We start from the raw sequence: 18363 nt of genomic DNA, 5'->3' as shown, positions 1-18363 counted from the left end.
TTTATGGAGAAACAAACAACACAATGCCAAACTTCCAAGAAATTTTCAAAAAAGATCATTCTCTCTGGCAAGCAGAAAACAACAGCTTGCAAGTTAGGAATATATGTATTGACATTTCATTTCTTGCTGCTCAAACATACTTTGGGGTTTCATTTTGCCTGAGCTCAACTGCTGGTTGTTTATACAGGCTACTGGCTGTTTACATTAGGTCAATACATAGGACAGGCTGTTTATACCCAACCAGCAACAAATTCCACAGCACACTCTGTGTCTAGCACTGCTGCTTTTTCTATGTGCAGAGCTGGAAAGAAATAAAAAAATTGGCTCTGGAAATCAGCAAGCAACAAACCCTCCTGTTTGTGGACTGTCCCTTGCCTCAGAATTGACCATCACTATTTAGTGTTTTCTTCAAAAATGTGCAGCGCTGAGAACAGGATCAGCACAACAAGAATGGCAAATGATGGGGAAGAGCCAAGAGGAAAGTGAAGAGTCCCAGCTGATGTTTGTGTACAGGGTGACAGAACTCACATTTGTGGGCACTTGGTGCAGTGGCACACGCAGGTTTGCGCTTAGCTCACAGTGCAGCTGGCTCCAGCTCCACACAAGAAAAGCCTTCTGTGTTTAATTGGAATGTTTCTCTTCTGGATGACTTCATGGGCTGCTCTGACAGAGCTATGTGCAGAGCTGGGCTCTCCTGCCCTGGGTGAGTAATGCTGTTTGTACCCCTCATGTGATTGATAAACATTTGCAGTGCTGCTAAGAAGCTTCTTGGCTACGGATCAGTGGGATCCTGTCAGGCTGTGGGACAAGGGAGGTTTCTGTCCTGCTGCTTTCAGCAGTGCTCCACTGATTTGAGCTGCCAGAGTCCATCCCTATGGGATTCACACTAAGTGAAGGATTTTGAGCTTGATGATCTTAAAGGTCTTTTCCAAACTAAATTATTCGGTGTTTCTCTTTCTGGAGCCCCAGCTCCCCACAGACCACCATGGCATTCCTCCTCTGTTTCTGCACTTTCCCAGAAATAAGTCTTCCCTTGTCTTCCCTGCTGGAGACAAGACAAGGGGGAAAGCCCATCCTTAACTTGCTTATCTTGCTGGTCCCAGTAAACCTGTTAAGAGAGGTGCTGACTGTCCAGATACTGCTGGGGACGTTAATTCTGTGCTGAGTGTATGTGGATCCTGGAAGATCAGAAATATCTCTGTATTTCTGGGAAATGCAAGCTTGATTTTTTATTTTTTTTTTTGCACACTTCAGCAATTTTGTTCTCATTTGACATCTAACTCCAAATGCAATTTGACTTTCTTTTGATTTGGGGTCTGTGGCTGCCTGTGTGCATTCCCAGCTGTGGCCCTCAGGAAGAACACAATGAGAAAGGGCACAAGGTTGAGTGATACCCACCCAGAGAGGAATGGTTTCATCTCCTGCTTGTCAGCTCTGGGCCCTTAACACTGGTGAGGAGAGTTTCCTGTTGGTGATTCCTCCAACTAGATAGAAATGAGCAGAAAGCACCTGACAAGGGTCTCATCCCACCTCATCTGGGGGCTATTGATTACAGAGGAAGCCTGGATGTGTAGATAAATTAGGTATCTGGCTTCTCAGTGCCTAAGAAGGAAGAGGAATTTCATTCCACCTCTCCCAGTCCTTCCCAAGTGCACCAGCCTCACCAGGGCTGCTAAGGAGGGTAGCAGCAACTGGGTTGTGTGAGGATGCATGCACAATCTCCAGGAGTTATAATGTTAATGCCAGATTTTATTAATAAATAAATGAATAGCTCCAGGAGGGTAAAAGTGGTTTAGCATCCCTCCTATTTCCATCAGAAACTGGGAGCCTGTTGGGGCTCCCCATACCTCCCCTGGAGCTGGGAGATGATTTAATGGACTGTCTCCTCTCAGGGCTGGCTTGCACTTAATTCTGAACAAAAAATTATTGCTATGCTGGTTTTTCTGCTTTTCCTGCAGTAATATCATCAGGATGAATTTAATACAATATCAAGGTTGTGATGAGGTTTTATCTTTCAAGTATGCCCTTCTTCAATACCCTGTCACTACAGTGCTGGGTTTAAAGGCACCTTATTTGGCAGATCTCTCCAAGTAAAATAGTTTTTCTTTATCAATTCTTCATGTGGCTATTGCTAATAGTCTGAAAATTCACCATCTTGTGTCTTTGAAATCTTCCAGTTAAATGATAAAAAGAGGTTGCTCATGGAATAGGCATTGTTGGACATATTCCTGACAGTTGCACAAGAAGGAACTGAAGCTTGCAAAGAAACAGAAGCTCTTAAATTTTGGCAGCATTCAGTAAACTGCCTCCCATTAATAAATAACTGACATAATTTCCAGCTTTTTACTCCTTTACAGATGCTTTTTGCTTGGCAGCTGGCCTCATCCCGACCAAGTCAGGAGTAAAAATTCATGATGATTTCAGCTGGCCAAAGGGTCAGGAGGCTGAGGATGGATATCTGGATGCTGCAGCACTCTGGGGAGAGCAGGGAGCAGCAGCCTCTCCAAGAAGCCTCTGTGAGTAAAGGGTTCAGTCTGGTCCTCTTTAAAAGTCTTTCTCTGTATTTTAATCTTGGGCATAGATACACTCCATGATAATCTGCTTCCTGCACTGCTTCACTGACTCCCTTTGCTCCTATTTCATACTAGGGAAAACGAGCTCCATGGTACGTGGCAGCTGTGGGGGTCGGGTTTGGAGGGCTGAAGAGTGTGCATCCAGGTTAATCAATACTTGCCAGAGGGCTTAAAGCAGCTGTACCATTCCTTACCATGCCCCTAACTGAACCCCATCAGCCCAGGGATAGGCAGGGAGGTGATGCTGCTGTTTAGCTGCCAATGCTGCATTTGCACTGGGGCTGCCTCCATCGCTCAGCCCCTGTGCCATCAGTGGGGCAGAGGTGTGCCCCTTCTAGCTTACAGACCCTATAGCCCCGAGGAGCACAGAATAAAAATCCCACCCTGTCCTTAAGCTTCAAATTGTAGCCCTGGTAACATCTGGTGGAAGGTGGGCAGGAGCACACACAGGCTTGTGGGGGGTCCCTGCTTTTCCCTGAAATTCAGAGCTCATCTCAGCAGTGTGGCACTTAGTGATAATGGCCCCAGGGGATCTCCTCTGTGCTGTGCAGGAATGGGCCTGAGCTTCCTGGCTGCCCTGCTGTTCAGGGAAGTTTGGGGTAGCTCAGGGTTTGCAGCAGAACTTTGCCTTCAGCAGAGGCACTGCTGCTCGATAGGGCTCTGTGCCTGCCTGTGAAATCCCACTGCTGCACTGCTTTTCCAGCAACAACTTTAAATGCCATTCATCAATAAATCCATTGGGCTGCTCGGCTTGTATTACATGCCACTGATTAACTACCATTAAATTAGCAGTTAGTGTAATCAGATATAAACATTCCTTTGTGGCTAAGCTGTTAAAGTTTTTTCCTTTTTACAATTGCGTGTAACACATGTCGGCACGAGACAGGCTCAGTAATTTCACATTACTGCAGCTAAATTATGTTTGTGGGCTCCAGAAACGCTTCTGGTGCTACCAGGCTCGTAAACACCTACCTGGCAGGGAAAGGCTACAACTCCTGCCCCAGAGCATTTGGGCTTTAACAGCGTTCGACGTAGTACAGTGAGTGGATTTATTACATAAATATGTGCCTGGCCTATGGGCAAGTGATTGGTAGGAGTTCAGAATTTGATTTCCTGACATTGACTGCTGACTTTCACCCTGGGTCACATTATTAATTAAGTCAGCATCTAACTCGTTGCAGGGAGACGTGAAAGAAAGGTAGCAGTTGGAAAGGAGAGGGGTGCGACTCCATGTGGCTTTCAGCTCTGGGAACTCCAGGCTGTCCTAGTCAAAAATGGATTTTCATTTTTTTCAAAAGGAGACATTTCACAGGTATTGTTTTGGACTTTATGTGTAGTTCTGTTCCCTCTCCATTGCTAAATTTCTTTGTAACTCTTGAAAACAGAAATTAAATACACAGCTGCAGTTATTCTTTTGCACCCATGCAATACGGAACATAATGAAATTATTACTGGAATCTACTATTTCAATGCCAGTGTTACATCATAAAAAATTACCCACCAGCATCCATGTTCCCATCATAGCTTTCTGTGCCCTCACAATGCAAGAAAATGTCTACAACGTGCAGCCCACACAGAGCACATATAATCTGCAGAAAAAAAACCATCTGTGGAACATAATTTTTTAAAACATTTGAGTGGTAGTGTTGCTGTTTTGGTTTTTTTCCCTGTATTAATCTGATTATGTTTCTATTGCTTAGGTATCACTGTATCAGCTTTTAGAAAAATACTTATACACTTTAAATTGTGTGCATGATCATAGGTGAAAATTTGCACCCACAGTCTAATAACTTGGAAGCTAGAAATCAAACTACTAGATTAGCTGGTTTAAAAATTCAGCCTTGTCTCTTTAAAAAACATGACATTCACAGCATTTAACTCAAGTTGTTGAGAATGATTTTTTTAAATTGTAGTTGTACTGTTTGGAAGTACTGTATGGATTGTTAAACTTGGATAATATGTTGTGTTTCGCTCTCATGGATACCTATAGTTTCTCCAGCTATGTTCAGACAGCTTTCCTGAGTCTTGGAATGGGAAAGCAAGAGGATTCAGCTTACACAACTGCCTGTGTTGTCTTACATTATGTTTGACTACTTGACAAAACTTATGATACAAAAGATTTGGGTTTCTAAAACCAAATAGTGGGTTACCCTCTAAATATATTCTCCTTTGCTGTATGAGGAATTGAAATTTATATGGCTGCTCTTAATATTTCCTTCAGGGGTGCAAACCTGTAGAAACTGGATTAGTGTGTTGACTCCCTCAATTAACTTTAATCTAATATCCTGCCTATTTAAATTAGTGTAAACATTGGTGTATAGGGCTAAGGGAAAGAGTTGAACTGAAAAAGATTTATTTAAGGATTAGTGTAGTAGCTAAATTAGAATTAAATCCAGGAAGTAAACATCCCAGCAATGCAAGTTGCGGGAAACAAGAGACCACAGCAAAGATCAGTGGTTTGAAACAATAATGTGCCACCATGGGAAGAGAAAGGAAGAAGAGGAGAAACAAGTAAATCAAGCATTACTGTACAAATAAGACTCTAAGCCTATTACTGCCACACAGGTTGTGGGGAAACTCCCTATTGAATGCAATGGAAAGAAACTTTTATCCTTTTCAGCCTTCTCCTTGATTTGCTCTGTTGAATTACACTGTGGACTGAAATATCCACAGCAATTAGAGTAAAAGGATAAATTTATAGAAGAATCCCTGAAGGTACAGAAATTATCACATTTGCTGGCATCAGATTTGCTACAACACCTACTGAGGGCTTGTTAGACCCTTTGGATAAGAAAATCAGAAAAAAAAAAAAAGCAGTTCACTCTCTGTTAGGCTGCACTGGGAACCAGATTTGCCTGGGACATAAAATCATGAGTGCTTTCCCAGACCTAGCAGAGATTTTATCTCTGCTCTGTCCAGCACTGCCATGGCAATGCTCTCAGGGCCACCAGCACACAGCCAGCCAGATCTGGCTCAGCAATCCCACACCTTGCTGAGGTGAGCTGGGGTCAGACTTCTCTCCTGGGTAACAAGTGATAGAACAAGAGGAAAAGGCCTCAAGTTGTGCCACAGAGGTTTAAGATGGATGTTAGGGAAATTTTCTTTACCAAAATTCAGTGACTGGAACAGCCTGCCCAGGGAAGTGGTGGAGTCACCTTCTCTGGAGGGATGTAAAAGATGTGTAGATGCTGCACTTAGGGCCATGGTTTAGTGGTGGAATTAGCAGGGCTGGGTTAATTCTTGGACTTGGTCTTAGAGGCCTTTTCCAACCTTAACAATTCCATGGTTCCATGAAGCATCTGGGACTCCAGGAGTCCTTTGTGTGCCAAAGGCTAAAAGGAGAAGACTGTGTTCTCAGACTGTTGAAAGCTGTCTTCCAGATTTCAAATAAAAGCACTAAGCCTCCTCTTGATATTTATTTAGTTGTATTTACTTGGATAGAAACATGCTATCTACTGAACTATGACTTTGGACCTTAATTATTTTTGCAGTTTGACTTGCATGTCAAACTTGCATGTTTCTGTTTGAGCAAATGCTACTGATTTGGTGACAAAAATCTGACAAAAATTCAGCCTGGGTAATATGGCTGGAGGATGCTCTGGCTGCCTGATTTATAAATTAGGTAAGGGCTTAGGGCTTTTTTTGCTAAATACAGTTTAAACTGATTTTCTTCCTATATACCCAACATCCTTAGCAAATGTGAGCTATTCCCTTTTACCACTGGCCCTTATTGGCAGAGAAGCCAGCCCACTGCTCCAGTGCTGCCAAGGAGCCCAGGAGCCCTGTGTTAAATAGGGCTCTGCCCATCAGCAGCCAAGGGCACAGCACTCCAGCACAAGGAGGAGGATGGCTTGGATCTGCAGGCACCCGGCACGTGTGGGGCAGCCTCTTCCAGCAGAACATACAGATTGCTTCCCAGCCACGTTTAGAACTCATTTTTTAAAATTGTTTTGGCAGTTTCTTTGCGCTTTATACCCCCAAAAGACTGAAATGATCCAGCCAGCTTATTCCAAAGGAAAATGTCTGAATTTCAGCTCCTATGAGCAATTGTCTTGTAAAGGCAGGCAGCTTACTATTCCATCTTTTTGACTAAAGCAGCTTTTAACAAGCTTGTTCTTGGCAGAAGGTTTTGGACTTAAGCATGACTGAAATACATCATGTGCCTTAAGAGCATGCTTTGTGTGAGCTGCCACCCTGCTTGGCAGGGGATGTAAAGAAACACTGGTTTTGGGGTGACCTGAACCCTCGTAGTGTGCCTTCTGAGAGGTCAGCAGGGAGGAGTGAAAGAGTGCTGCATCACCCTTCATGGGACATCTGCTTGCTGGGCAGGGGAGAGAGTTTACAGGGCTGTTACTCACAGGACACAAAAACATCGCTCCACAAATTAATAATCCTTGGTCTAATCCTCTTCTCTGCCCGAGAAGAGGAACAGCCTGAGCACCCTGCCAAGAAAACCTTCCACAGCCCCTTCTGGGTGGATGTGGATGGCAAACATGAATGCAGCCACTCCATCTTCCTCACTCACCCTAAAAGGCACAGCTGTATGCTCAGTGTTAAACATGAAGCAACAAGATCTCTGGGTAAATTCTCAGTCTAAGAGTGTGCTGATAAATCTCTCCAGTCATGTAATTCAAGCTTTCTTCTGCCTGACACCTATTTCAGCTGAGCTGTTGTGTTTAAGGCTCCATGGTATTTTCAATAATGTTACTTGACTGGCCCTTAGTTAATGGGGGTCGCTGTGATCCTGGGGTGTCTCAGCACAAATTGTGTGATGAAGTGGTGTGTTGGGGCCAGAGGGGCCATTACCCACCCTTAGGGCTGGGAAGCCTCCTGTCCCCCCTGTACTGCAGAGGCTGTGCTGGCCCAGCCTGGTGCTGTGAGGCACCGACTGCTCTCGCATCCCAGCATGTGTATGTGAGAGAAAGCAGCGCGGACAGAGAGAGTGGAGGATGGAGTACAAGGCTGACCCTAATCACCACCCACTTTAGGGGTTTGCTGCTCTTTTTCCCAGTGCATGGTACCTCACTATGGTAGTAGTGCCCCTGGGTCAGCAATTGATATCTTCCTCAAGCTAAAGCAGGTCCATACTTTTCTGACAGTGCAGGAGGTCTTGGGTCCTTTATGAGAATTCTTTTATCAGATGCTGGTGAAAAGAGGTCATTACATAAGCACAAAGTGGACCCAGTCTGTGCAGAAAGGGCAAAAATCTGTCCATAGATCAACTTTCAATAAGCAATAGATGTAATTTAAGCTTGCTTAATTGCGTTACCTTGAAGTTCTAAAAAGTTGCAAGAGGCCTCTGGTTTCAGATGGGGTATAAAGAGAGAGGATCGGGTGCTGTTTCAAGGCTAAATCCTCTCTGCCTGTCACTGAAAAATCAGGTCTGAAGAGCTCTCAGATGGAGTATTAACCCTGAGATGTTCACAGGGCACACTGGGCCAGTCTGGACCCATTTGCTGGTGTCCTGACAGATCCCCCAGGAACACACACATTGGGAGTTTGTATTATCCAGACTAACAAGAGTTTTCTGCTTCTACTAGTCTGTCATCTCACCAGCTTTACAGTAACCTAGCAAAAAGGAGCTTTTGACTTGCAGAAACTTTGGGCTAAGCTGGGGCCAGCAGCCCTGGTTGGTATTTTTGCTGGTGTTGGTTCTCTGTATGGCCCCAGGAATGCTCGTGCTGGTGGGGAGAGCAGCAGTGAGGTGGGGTGGCTGGGGCAGGGGAAGGAATCTCTGCCTCTGTGGGAGAGCAGAATGAGCAGAATGTGCTCATTCACAGAGCTTACAAACAAACATGCTGCCTTGGTGCAACTTGGTGGAGTTTTTCCATTGACAGAAGACTTTTGGAGCAGGTCTTTGTCCAGGATCAGCAGGGAAAATGCCAATTTACCTGTGCTGTCTTACTGCCCACTGCATGAATCCTGAATATAAAAAAGAAATCATATCTGAGTAGTGCTTTCCTACTCTCGTTCAAATGGATTCAACTGCTCAGCTTCCATTTCCCCATCAGAGCTCCACATCAGCCAGCCCTGTTTGTACAAAAGCCAGCAAGAATGTTTCAGCCAGTGTAGGGTATTAATGCAGGAAGCCAGCACTGGGTTGGTTCTCCTTGTTCCTCTTGCTATAGAGTTTCACAGCCTGGGATATTAGTAAATATTTATGTTTAATTACTTTCACTTAAGCAAAACAACCACAGCCAAGAAAACTACAGAGTAATTTAATGGGTTTTAACTTGCCACACTAAACTGCCTTCTTAAACATAATGAATTATATGAAGTCATCCGGTTTCAGACTCTCTTAAAGAGGTAATTTAATTCAAATAAGGTTGCATATTACTAGCTTCAGTGTCTGAAAACATTTACAGTGCCAGTAACTGTTCCATTGCCCTGAGTTATTCTGCAGCCTGAGAGACAATAGCAAACTAAGCTTAGAAAAGTGTGCTGTGGTTTGGTGCAACTGGTAGATGAAATTTCTACATTCACTGCCTCAGGCAAGAAGTGCCAGGTGAGTGTGTTGGAGTCTCCTTTTACATAAGATAGTCTGTGCTGAAACAAAACCAGGAAAGTAAATGTGACACTAGATGCTCAACAGCATTGTTAAAAATCTTTTCCATGAGAAAACATCTTACAAAAGGGCTCCTTCCTTCTGGTTCCTAGACACCAGGCTGCCTTTCTCACATATGGTGATTAGATTCAGGTATATGTCCTTTGGTCCATTGTTGCAATATAACATAAAGATGTTTCTGTTCCCTGGCAGCCCTACAGAGCTCATATTCAGGGAGAAAAGAAGGGGAATGTTGGGTTACCTACACAACTCTTTTTTTCCCTGACAGGTACCTAATAGAAAGAACTAAATAAAAACCTGTACTATCCCACCCATAGATCCCCAGCTGCTGAACTGTGTGCAGGATTAGAAATCAGGGCATTTTTCCCCTCAGAAGACAAATGGTTATCATTGGATTGACTTTGGAGTTAGGAGTCAGAAGGTCTTGCCACAAAATCTATAAAACTTTGTGAGGCTTTCAGTGTCCTTTAAATGGTCTTCCTTTAAAGTAATTGCATACTCTAAAGCTCCTTATGGGGCTTAAGGGCTTTATTTGCCAGGACAATTGCACACCTTGTGAAAAAAACTGTAATCCAAATCCCAAGCTTGGTTCTGCCAACTTTCCAGATGCTGATAGCTAAACTTGCAAAAGCTGCTGGATGTTGATTACTAAGTATGTAGCCTACATGTAAGCCTGTCAACAAGGTAGGCAGAAGATACTCACAGAGAGCCCCTGTATTCTCATTTGTCTCTGAAGCTGGATATCCAACTCACACTTTGCAACTTTGCTCCTCTGTTAAAAGCACATGTAATGACTGCAACACTGAGCAAAGATTACTGTACTAGAAAGTGCTGCAAGTGCAACAGTCCCCACACAAAAACATTGCCATCAGCCTTCCGCTGCCCACCATGACCAGCTGTGGAGATAATACTTTGCCAGATTTTGAATAAGACTTGTGAGAGCACACAACCTTCAGTGGAACCAGCCTTGGCTTCAGGGCTTTTGAGGTCCCAGTGAAATCACAGTCCAAGGTTATTTAACACCATGTTTTCCATTCATCTCCTAGTTCAGACACCATTTCCCATCTATTGTCTGAGAGCACAGTAATTCCTCTTGATTCATACTACAGCCTTGGAGCAATTCAATGCCTTTCAAGCCAACTGAATTGAAGAGTGAACCATTGATCAGCATTGATCAAGCTAAAAATGTCAGCTTTTGGGTTGCTTAAAATCCTGGAAGATCACAGAATGTGAAGGGTTTCCTTCCAGTACTTGTGGGATAGGGACTGTATCCTTCCTGGAGTCACACAGCATCTGCCTGAATGGAACTGTGAGTGTCAGGCACTGCAAACACTGTGCTGCCTGTTAATTTGTTCTGATTGCAAGCTCTTTGTGTCCATTCACATTCAGCTAGCTCTGACTGCTGATTAATTATGTGCTTAAAGTTTTGCTCTCATAACACAAAAGTCACTCCTGGGAGAACATTGCTGAGCATGCCCGATGAATGTAAAACATCTTTAAAAGAAGCCACGTATGAAGTTGCTCAGGTGTTCTTACAGAAGACTTCTGATAGGATTATAAGTGAGCATACAGCAATGGAAAAAAAATATTCATTAGAAGGGATTACATTTAAACCTTTCAAGATGACTGATGTATTTTCCCTTTTAACTCTGATTTGAGTGAGCTGTTGAATGGAGCTCAGAGATTATTTCTTGTCAGAACGTATCAAAAAACCCTGAGATCACTAAGGCATTTGAGCATGTTAAACATGAAATTTTCATTGCCCTCTATGGTACATTTTAACAATGTCTAAAAACCAGTATTCGCTGCTCAGGGTACTTAGTCATCTTTTAGGAGAACTAATTTCATTTAAGCTCATGGTCAGTAATCAGTCTGGAAATGAAACCATTAATTTTAATGCAGTAAGTGCATGTACACATTAAATTTTATTGCTTTGTCTGAATTTAAAAGGGCAAAAGTAGGGCAATTTCAGGTCAGTGTAAAGTTGCAGGTGCCTGTAATTTACTGCTCACTTCTTAAGAAAGGAGAGCTCAATGTTTCAAACTTTTAGTCCAGTATGTCAGTGAAATAAACTTCCATGCTGTACATTTCAGGAAGATTTGGATCAAGCTTTTGGACTATACCATTTATGTATCACCTAAAGACACAAGGTGTGTAAAGTGCACAACAGGCACAACTGTGTGCTGCCATTACAACCAGGAACAACACAGATTTCAAGAGTCCTGAAACTTGCTACCCAAGCTTGATATACCTAAAGATCTATTGAGCCAACTATAAAGACATTAAAGAAAGCACAATAATAAGAGTGCAACCAAAGCCAAGAATATTTCCGTTTTTTCAAAGGCTTCCAAACGTTTTATATGTAGCAAGATCATGTGCAGACTCAAGGCATCACATTTCAAGTTAAAGTCAGGCATTCATCTGTAACTTTGAATATATGGGTTGGAATCAAACACAATATTTTCACGTTACTTGAGTTTAGGCTTTCTTTGTGTTTTTATGTTCCTGTTCAAAAGAAAGGAAATCCCTGATACCAAGACAAGTAATCTATGTTCTGAGCCAATAAATCCTCAGGGAATTTGAAACAGGTAGATTGTAAGAGGCCCTTTTTGGAGTCTGAAAAGCAATGGGTGACATTGGACTGATCTTAATGAGAGTTGCAGGTGCTCAGCTTTTAGGAAGAGGTCATTTCCTGTGTGTTGGCACAATGACAAAGATGGAAGATTGAATGGTTCTTCTGATTCACAACTCAGTAATACAGACTTCTTGACTGGAAACGGCTGGAAGGATACCCTTGGAATGCTCTTGGTGCCCTAGCACATCCTAAACACTTAAGGCACATCTCAACATCATTAAAATGATAGATGCAAATAAGAACCTGCTAGCTGATAATCAACAACAGCTCCTCTTCCAATCCTTATTGTTCGGTTTCATGTTCAATACAGATATCCTGTGGCTTTGTTGTCATCCTGACTGCAGGAAAAAAAAAAAGAAAGAAACCCAAAACATCCCAACCAGCAATGCCAATGCGTGTCTTTGTTTTTAAGAAGAACAATTGATCAGGGGGAGACTGGAGACCCTGAGATATTTCTCTTAGCCCGCTGGGAAAGCAGAACTTTGACAGCATGTCCAGCCATGGGCTGGGCCTAAAACAGCATCTAAAATCACCTAAACTTTCTTGTTTATCGCTTGATCTCTGTTTTCAGTCTCAGCCAAGTGATTCAATACAAATTCCCTCGAATAAACATGCAAGTAAAACCAGGTATTTACATTTGAAGTGGATCGTCATTAAGGTTTCAAGCTGTCAATAGGAGCAGCACAGGAAAGTGTTATTATTAGACCCGAAAGTCTTTAAGGGAATGTGTGAGAAGAAAGGCTAATATCAGGGGACCAGTAATCTGTTCCTAGCTGGCTTTTAATTCCACTTAGCAAACATGAATGATTTTGAGGGTTGAATGAAGAAGCAAGCTACAGAACCTGCACCAGGCATTTAAACTACAGCTGGCTGGAACACGATTTGCCTGAAGGCAACATTTTTAAGTTCAAAGGTAAACATTTGGCTTTTTATAGAGAAAATTAGTTGTACAACATACTTGATTGAGTATACTGCTACCCAGTCCAACTTTTAATTTAAATATATTAAAAAAAATAACCCTTCTTTCACTGACAGTGTGCAGTTTCCTAGAGAGCTGCATAGTTGCTAGTAAACATCAGTCCTCTGGGCCAGGTCTAGAAGACAGAGGTCAGAACTTCTATAACTTAATATTTTCCAAGGCACCCTAAAGGCTTCCTATTACCTTTCCATGTAAGTTGTTTACAGCCAGCTCCAAAGAGGAGCTCTCCTGCAGGACTTTGACCATGCCTGTAAACTGATAAAAAACCTCCCCCTGAAAAATTCCCCTGGTGAACCTCATCATAATATTTTATTGTCTTCGATCTTAAGCATATGCACAGGGATCCTTTCTGGCAAAAGCACAGGCAATAAATAATGCTGAGCAAGGAGAGGTCTATACATTGAACTTATAAAGCAGTGATGGTGGCATTTTGTAGCTCTTCTTGCTGTTGGACTAAATGGAGCTTTCTAAGGCTGCTCCAATGTCAGCACACACTTTTCCTGCAAAGCTGTCACATAGCATTTGCATGCAATTTTGGACCTTTAAGCATGGCCTGCTTAGGTTTTATTTCTCATAATTGTGGGGCTTTTTTTGTTTAAGTAAACTTTTTTAAAGTGAGGAAAGCCTATGCTTTACAATGGGGTATTGAGAACCATGTGTTCCATGGTACAGAAAGATATGTTATGATTCTTATCTTTGTGAGACTGTGAAAAAATAGTTCTTTGTCCTCAAACTCATTAAAAAGTTATTTAATAAAGAACTTGAAACCATTATCAATATTTACAAAAGAAATGCTTGAGAGCTGAGTTATGTGTTTTGAAATTCACAGAAGGTTCAGTGCATTGAAGCAACAATATATGTGATAGGAAGTATAGCTGACATTTTCCAAATATAAAAACCAGATGATGGAAGGTTTAATTTCTGTGAATTGGAGCAGTAGCTGAGAGCCTAATAATCTCTCAGGAATATTTTCAACCCTTTGGGGTGCTCAAAGAACATAAAATTCTCAGCATTTCTGTCAAAGCAGTTGAGATCAGTGTGGGTTTTGCCAGATTCAGAGGTGGCTCCAGAATTAACCTAGATTTGAGGATGAAGACAATTTTTAAATTTTTGGAGGGGGTTGGTGTGAGGGGGTGTTGTTTTATTTTTCCCCTGAATAACAGCCTATAGTGTGAAGAATCCTCAGAGATGTCTTTAACCCTTGACCCAGGGGTGCCCAATCCCTACTGGCAGGTCAGTCCCCACCAGCCAAGGCAGCAGGGTGCTCCTGTTCCTGTGGCCACGTGCTGAGCCATGCAGGTGTGAGCATCCTCACTCTGCAGCCAATTCAGGGCTAGGCTGGCCAGGCAGGAACCCACTGGGCATCTCCCCCATCTGTGAGTCCATGCATTAACTGTCCTAAGGTGGACACCAGCAAAATGGGTTTTAAAGCCACCTTCTGTGTTGTTAAACCTGCCCCAGCTGCTGGAAATGCCGGTGCTGAGTGTCTGTTTCTTTCATACATATTGAATCAGGGACTGACTAAATGCCTTTATGCAGCAACTGATAAAAAATACTGCAGTGCAGAATAATTTCTGTAATAATTTTGAATATTCAGCCCATTATGAGTATTCATGGTGGAGGGAAACGCATAATGTAGTTTCCTGCCAGAGTACTCCAGCAAGAAATGAGGGACAAAGGATAACTCTGGTCCCTCTGGGATTCAGATGTTTAGGTCTCCTGGATTGCAGGACAATCCTAACCACCAGGATTGGAATCAGGACCAAAAATACTAAGCACCAAGCTAGGCAGTAATAATCACAGCCTCAGACATCAGGTCTGTACATGTGATCCCTTTTACCCATATACTCACTATTACTGAAGGCAGACTTATGTCTGAGAAATTCCCATCCAGGGTCCAACCACACACACAAATATTCAATTAGTAAAAGCAGTTTTGTGGGATATTCATCCACATGATGCATGAAAATCCCAAACTGTTTGTGAGGTTGTTTAACATGATGCAATTGGTTTTTATCACTGATGAAGTGTTCATGTGAGTGTACTTCACTGCTCATGCTAACAGGGCTATATGTTCCCTAAACTATGCCAACAGTTGATTTAAAAATATTCAAGCAAAAGACAGAAAAACGCCACATAATTTATTTATCATTTTCAATTGCACACCAGGGGCTTTAGCAGGCTTGAAAATGGTCTAATTGGAATGAAGAGATGGCAAAAGGGTCATGAAGTTGATGTAGTGACCAATATCACTTCCAAAGGCTGGAGCCTGACCACTGAGGGCTTTAGTTTCTGGAGAAGTTTCCAACTTGGTCAGTATGTACTGTTAGGCTGAGCTTTCAGCAGTAGTTGGATGAAATCTAATCCATACATCTGGAAACAGCCTGTGTATCACAGCGAATACGTGCAGAGGGGGCTGCTCTTGTATTTGTGTCCCATGTGTTTGCTTTTATTTTATTTTGTATTTGGGTGGGAAAGGGAAAGAGGAAATTCTCTGACATTTTCACATGCCTTTTTTTTTAAGTGACTCTGAGAAACAATTCAAACATCTTGTCTATTCAAAGGAAAGGCTGTAAAGGGACCTGACATCTTTCCTTTTCTCTCACAGAAAGCACTGTATTCCCATCTCTAGAAATCACCACTGCAATTATCCTGCCTGCCAGCATCCTTGGAGGCAGATACCAAAGGCACAGGAATAAACTACGGATTTAGGCTTTCCTCTTTGCCATGTCTTTGGGAACTGGTAGACAGCAAGAAATCATCTTCTGAGTACAGAATAGTCTGCTTCTGCTCCTTTCCATTGTTCTGTGCTGCTGGAACCACTAAGACTCAGCCAACCGCCTTCTGTACCTCTCCAATCTGACCCTTCTATTTCTGTGCTGATTTCTATCCAAGATTGTTTAAGCCCCCTAAAAAAACTACTACTGCTGCAAAGGATTTCATGGCCTGGCAAAATATCTGTATCTCTATCTTCTACAATCATGCTTAAAAGCTCACAGCTCCTAAACCTCTTCAATGCTATGTAAACAGATGAATTAAAATAAAAACACTGCTGGTGATTAATTATGCCTGGATTAACAAAATGCCAGCCTTTGCTTATTGTTCTGAGAGTAAGGAGGAGAGGAACCAGCACTGCCCTGCTAGAAGTGGCTCAGTCACTGCAAGCAGTCACTGCAATCTGCAAAAGAACAGAGGAAGAGGAGGCCGAGAAACTCCCATTTTCTCTCTGACAGGAGGAATGATCAGAAGAGATGACTGGAGGAAGGAAAAAGGGGGTGCTTCATGAAGGAAAAAGGGGGTGTGCTGGGAGAAGCAGGCTGAGAGGTGAAGATGGGAAAGACAAGAAGACCGTAAGCAGAGCCTGAAGAGATGAGCGGTAAAGACACTGTGGAGGCAGCCATACCTCCCCCCACATCAGGGCAGCAAGGCAGACAGAGGGCAGACACTTCCAAGAAATGCCAGGGCTCTGCCTAAGTGGTTTGAAGTCACCCACTTGAGTTGTAGTCCTTCTTGCTTCAATTCTGCAGCTGCCCAGGGCCACAGGTTGCCCTAGACTCAGGACAGGTTGCCTGTCCTGATTCCCAGAACAAGGTCCCAAATCTTATCTTGGTATGGAGAAAAGTGATGGTGCTAATGATGAAATGTACAAATTTTAAGCCATAAATCCCAAGAGATTTAGTGACCTTCATGTTTGCACACTATGCTTGTGTAATATCATAATTACTGCAAACATTACCATGATGTTGCCTGAATATTTTGCCTCCCATAACACTGTGTGAGCCATGGCCACAAGAGAATTGTGGCTTAACAGTCAGAGGCTTAAGAGCACACACAGCACCCATCCATGGCCTGTAAAATTGCTCCTGTCCAGAGTGATCCTCAGCAGAACCCTGGTTCCACATGCTGAGTGGTTAGACCAGCACTTCTGAAGGTGCTTCTTCAGAAGAGAAGGAAGAAGGTGTTTCTTCAGAAGAGGAGAATGCTCATCTCATTTGATGTCAAATCATGGAGCTCCACAAAGGAAGCCCATTCACACTGGGAGCCCATCCCCTGCATTAAAGTATTAGGTTATTGTTTATTAGGCTGACCAGATGCTATGTGCATGTGTGCGTGGTTTTCCATTTCAGACTATGAAAAAAAAGAAGTAAAGGTAAGAATCCCAAGAGTGCCTACAAGCCATGGAGAGCTTGGATTGAACTACAGATATGGGCATAAGGCAAGGCAGTGTGGTTCACTGAGAGGGGAGAGCCTTGGGGTGTTTCCTGGGTGCTGCAGGATCAGAGGTAAGCCACTTCCCATGAGCATGTGGACTTCTCACCTGGGGTGTGACACCTTCCAGCTCCCCTTGGGTGTTGAGCCCCACCTACTCCTCTGGGGTTCCAATGCTGGGGACACAGGGCAGTTCTAATGTAATGTAAGTCGTCAAATGAAAGAGGGGATTTAAAAATAATTTCTTTTGTTGCTGGTACTTCAAAATACTTTACAAGCCATATCAAGAGGATTTAAAAAAATCTTTCTTTATGAGTTGCTTTCTTTTCCAGAATAGTATCCTTGGAAATGGCCCACTGGGTAAAAACAAAACAATACTAAATCCCTGTGAAAACCAGCCGTTTGAACCGTCATGAATGTCATTACCTCCAAAAGCCTGGGCTGTGTTTGGGTGGCACTGTGGGGACAGAGCAGCTGGGACTGAGCACTGGCAGCACTGAGGTGACAGAAGGTGCCATGGTCCATGCAGAGTGCTGTGGGCACACTTGTCTGCACAGCAGGCTCAAACACAGACCTTGCAGGGTGAGCCCAGGCCTGTGCCAGCTCAGGGTGCTACAATTCACATCAGCACAGCTCAGTTAAGAGGCAGCCGCACAGAAATCAGTGGGAAGAAGAAGCCGCAGAGTAAACAACTCTAAACAGCTCTCCCAATTATCCAGGTAGCTGCTTGTGCCTTTATCACTTATTTTATGCACCAGATAAAGAGACCATTATGTTCACACAGATATTTGCACCCCAGCTGTGCTGGCAGGTTTTGTTTTTCCAGGTGCCAGGCACCACTTAGGAACTTACACCCTCAGACTAAGTGGACCTGAGGTTTGTTACCATGCCATGCTACTCAGACCGAACACATAATTTTTAAAATGCCTGTGAGAAGTGACCTCCAGAGTTTTTTGGCATGTCCTTAGGAAATGATCAGCCATGGAAACTCACAATTGTTTTTTTTTTAAGAATTACTGGAAGAGCTTGTGGAGATACTACTCAGAGACTGGTAGAGGGGCCATGTGTGAGCTCACTCTTTCCTCATGGCATAACCAGAGGAGCTGAACAGCAACTGAAAAGAGTCAGAAAGTACCTGAGATGCTAGGAAATGTCTGCCTGTCCTTTGGCTACCTACCCCCAGCTTTTTTGAGAACACACCCGTGGGCCAGAAGGAGCAAGAGAACTGCTGTAGGTTCTGAAGGCACTTCCCAAGCTGCCCTCATATTTCTGCATATGGTCCTGCCATTTTATTAAATTCTTCTGGAGTTGCTCCTGACCTAAGCTAAGTACTTTTCTATTGACATCAACTTTTGCCACTTCACTATTCACCCCCAGATTATTAATAAAGCATTAAACAATA

At 43.1% G+C, this 18363-nt stretch overlaps 1 long non-coding RNA gene across 1 annotated transcript; it reads left to right on the top strand.

The window, feature by feature from the left end:
* The first annotated feature begins 637 nt into the window (after nt 1-637).
* On the top strand, nt 638-18363 carry LOC135444978 (uncharacterized). Its single transcript, XR_010439401.1, has 3 exons — nt 638-703; nt 2358-2516; nt 15361-18363. It is a non-coding gene; the product is annotated as an uncharacterized LOC135444978 (long non-coding RNA).

Source organism: Zonotrichia leucophrys, chromosome 3 (assembly GCF_028769735.1).
Source record: "Zonotrichia leucophrys gambelii isolate GWCS_2022_RI chromosome 3, RI_Zleu_2.0, whole genome shotgun sequence".
Lineage (NCBI taxonomy): Eukaryota > Metazoa > Chordata > Aves > Passeriformes > Passerellidae > Zonotrichia > Zonotrichia leucophrys.
This window is presented reverse-complemented; position numbering and strand designations above follow the sequence as displayed.